Here is a 4260-nt window from a genome sequence, read left to right as displayed (position 1 = left end):
AACAATTCCATCAGGAGGATCTACTAAAGACCAAACTTGGTTTGTATGCATTGAATCCAATTCAGACTGCATAGCTTCAAGCCATAAATTTGAATCCGCATCAGAAATTGCTTCCTTGAAGTTTCTTGGATCACATCCAATGTCGGGTTCATCTTGATCCCCTTCAAGAAGAAGACCATATCGAACAGGAGGTCTAGAAGTCCTCTCGGATCTTCTAGGTTCAGGCGTGTCCAGTAATGGTTCCTGAGGCGTAGGATCGTTATTTTGTATTTCGGGTTCTTCTCGAACTTCTTCGAGTTCCATCATCTCGCCTTTCTTATCCAATAAGAACTCCTTCTCCAAGAAGGTGGCATTCCTAGAAACAAACACCTTTGTTTCAGCAGGATAATAGAAATAATATCCGATTGAATTCTTCGGATACCCTACAAAATAACATAAGCTGGATCGACTATCCAACTTATCTCCCACTGTCTGCTTCACGTAAGCAGGACATCCCCAAATCCTTAAGTACGAATACTTAGGAGCTTTGCCATTCCATAACTCGTATGGTGTTTTGTCCACTGCTTTAGTTTGGACGTTGTTCAACAACAATACCGCCGTTTCAAGCGCATAGCCCCAAAACGAAGGTGGAAGCTCAGTGAAGCTCATCATGGATCGAACCATGTCCAACAAAGTTCGATTACGACGCTCCGATACACCATTAAGCTGTGGTGTCATAGGAGGAGTCCACTGAGAGAGAATCCCATTCTCTTTTAGATAGTCCAAAAAATCGGTACTTAAGTATTCTCCACCTCGATCCGATCGAAGTGCTTTAATACTTTTACCTAGCTTGTTTTCTACTTCAGCCTTGAATTCTTTGAACTTTTCAAATGCTTCAGACTTATATTTCATTAAATATAAATACCCATACCTTGAATAATCATCAGTAAAGGTAATGAAGTAGGTGTGGCCATATTGAGTCCCAACTCTAAATGGACCACAAACATCTGTATGGATCAAATCCAACAGATTTTGACTACGCTCAGGTTTCCCCTTAAAAGGAGATTTAGTCATTTTCCCTTTTAGGCAGGATTCACAAGTAGGTAGAGAGTTAATATCAGACATATCAAACATGCCCTCTCCCACTAGCTTGTTCATCCTCCTTGAGGAAATATGACCTAGTCTTGCGTGCCAAAGGTTTGCCGGGTTTTGACTATCGATTTTTCTTTTGTTTGTTGTCGCCGGTTTATCAACATAATTTATTGGAACGTCTTTTAGTTTTAAGTTGTATAGATCGTTTTCAAGTTGTCCATTTCCAATCAAACATTCATTCTTGTAAATATTGCAAATCCCATTCACAAAATTGCAAGAATAACCATCTCTATCTAGCATAGAAACAGAAATAATGTTTTTAATTAAATCCGGAACAAATAAAACATCTCTTAAAAATAACTTAAAACCGTTCTGCAAAATTAAACAAACATCTCCAATGGCTGTAGCTTCAACTCTGGAACCATTCCCGAGCCTCAGCTGGGTCTCACCCATTCTAAGCCTGCGACTTCTTGTCATCACCTGCAAATCATTGCAAATGTGAGATCCACATCCGGTATCCAATACCCAAGAAGTAGTATTAAGTGAAATGTTTATTTCAATATAGAACATACCCTTTGCAGTTCCCAACTGCTCTAGATATTCCTTGCAGTTGCGCTTCCAATGACCGGGCTTCTTGCAGTAATGGCAAACATCCTTGGATTTTCCATTGTTTGAAGCCTTTGTCTTGTGCTTCTTCTCGGGTTCGACTTTCTTGGATGGGGCAGAACGTTTCTTACCCTTCGTACTTGGCCCTTCTTAGCAGAAGATGAGGAGCCCACCAAGAAAGCTGGTTTATCCTTCTTTAGTGTGGATTCATATGTCACAAGCATATTGACCATCTCTTCAAGGGTGGCCTCTATCTTGTTCATATTAAAATTTACCACAAATCCGTCAAACGAAGAAGGAAGAGACAGAAGCAGTAAATCCACGTTGAGTTCATGCTCCAACACCAAATCAAGAGTTGCTAACTTCTGTATGAGCCAAATCACTCGTACCCCATGATCACGGACCGAAGTCCCTTCACGCATGCGACACGTCATTAGCTCCTTAACAGTAGCGAACCTTTCAGCCCTCGATTGAGCCCCAAAAAGTTCCTTGAGTTGAGCGTGAATGTCAGCAGCATTCACGGTGTCCTCAAATCGCCTCTGGAGTTCATCAGACATCGAGGCTTGCATATAGCATTTGGTCTTGATGTCATGGTCCCACCATGCATCAAGTTTGGCCAATTTCTCCGGACTTACGTCAGCTGGTGCTTCCTTCGGAGGTGATTTCTCTAACACGTAGAGCATCTTCTCCGAAGTCAAGACAATCTTCAACTTCCGGAACCATTCCGTATAGTTTGCGCCAGTCAACTTGTTTTGTTCGAGGATCGAGAATAATGGATTACGCGAATTCATTGTATGAAATACTGAAAAGAAAAACAGACATATATCAATGATTGTTTAAGCAATTTACTAAGACATAAAATAGGCGAATTTAATTTTATGAATCTCACTCCCACTATTTTAACGATTTCACTACCCTCTAGTGAAAACGGAAAACTATTTTCCTTAGTGAGAACATGGAGTCCAATTGACAAACTTATGGTCCCGAATAATATCAGCCAACCATAATTCTCAAAAGGTAGAGCCCAATTGCTTCCAAAGCAACCCCCATGTTTTTACCTCATGTCCAATAAGGGCCCAATAATATGACGCCGTTTATAGTGACATGTCAAGATGACCCATCAATATTAAGTTGTGATGGACGGTCGCCATGTGGATCCCCCAATAATATGAGCCGATCCCATGGGAGTTCCACCCAACTTACAACATGTGTCGATCCAATGTACAGCTTTCCGACGGACGGGCCCCCCCAATAATATGAGCCGGACCGTATCCGCGGGTAGCATCTCATACATTGACCGTTGATGAAAGGTAGGAATATTTAAACAAATTTAAATTTCCTTTATTTATCTTGATATCAATTTTAAATCATATTTAAAATGAGGGATTTTTAATTATAAAAATTTGTCTCATCAATTTCAAATTATTGCATGCTTGCCGGATTCACGCAATTATGTCTAAAACATGCATACAATCATAATATCATATATTATATATAGGATGATCGATTCCATTTCTAATTGACTCGTGGTTGCCAATCACGAGTCTTAGTCCAATCCTAGGTAATATGCAGTATGCAATGCAATCCTATTACATTAGCTTTCAATTTACATTTCTTGTCTTTATTGTCTGCTGGGCCCACCATCTTCAAATCTTGATCTCCCACTAAATCTAATGTATTTACAATAAATAGCAATGACAAGTAGGGGATACATTTTAGGGGTAGGAACGGGCCATAAACCAAGCCCACTTTTATTACATATGACATTCATACTGGGCCATAAACCAGGCCCATTAATAAAACCAACAACAATAAAAACAAATGTAAATTCCTAACATACACCTACAAAATTGGTCATGGCAATCGATCATCCTTATCCAATAATATTTAATTCAAAATTAATTTATTGGATATCATGCATATGGCAATTTAAATTTAAACAGGATAAAATCATATTTTATATATAAAATCATATTTTACATATAAAATCATATTTTACCTTTTATTAAATAAAATCATATTTTATCTACAGAATCTAATTTTATAGATAAAATCATATTTTACTTAATATATACATAAGATCAAATCTTATCATCAATTGTACCAAAAATAATTGATTTCAAAATTTAATTTAAGGATAAAATATTAAAATTTTCCAAAAATTCAAATTTATCCAAAAATCAATTTTAAAATTTTCGGACTCGAACAATTCGATCCGATGCCTCGTGAACCAATCAAAAACAATTTTTGACCGGACCAAAAATAAAATTTTAACACATTAAAATTAATTTAAATAAAAAAATAATTTTTCCCCGCGGGCCGCCCGGGACACTCCCGGGCCGGCCCGCACCCGTGGGCGCGGGCCGGGGCAGCCCGGCTGCCCCTTTAGGGCAGCGACAATCGCTGCCCTGGCGGCGCCGAGTGTCGCCCCTGGGCGGCGCTGAGCGCCCCCCTTGGGCGGCGACGTGCGCCGCCGTGGGCGGCGCTGTGCGCCCCCTTTGGGCGGCGCACGGCAGCGACCGTCGCTGCCCCACCGGGCAGCGATACAATCGCTGCCCGGGTTTTGCCCAAAAAAAAAAAAAT

The sequence above is a fragment of the Henckelia pumila genome, chromosome 2 (genome assembly GCF_033568475.1).
Source record: "Henckelia pumila isolate YLH828 chromosome 2, ASM3356847v2, whole genome shotgun sequence".
NCBI classification, from domain to species: Eukaryota; Viridiplantae; Streptophyta; class Magnoliopsida; order Lamiales; family Gesneriaceae; genus Henckelia; species Henckelia pumila.
This window is presented reverse-complemented; position numbering follows the sequence as displayed.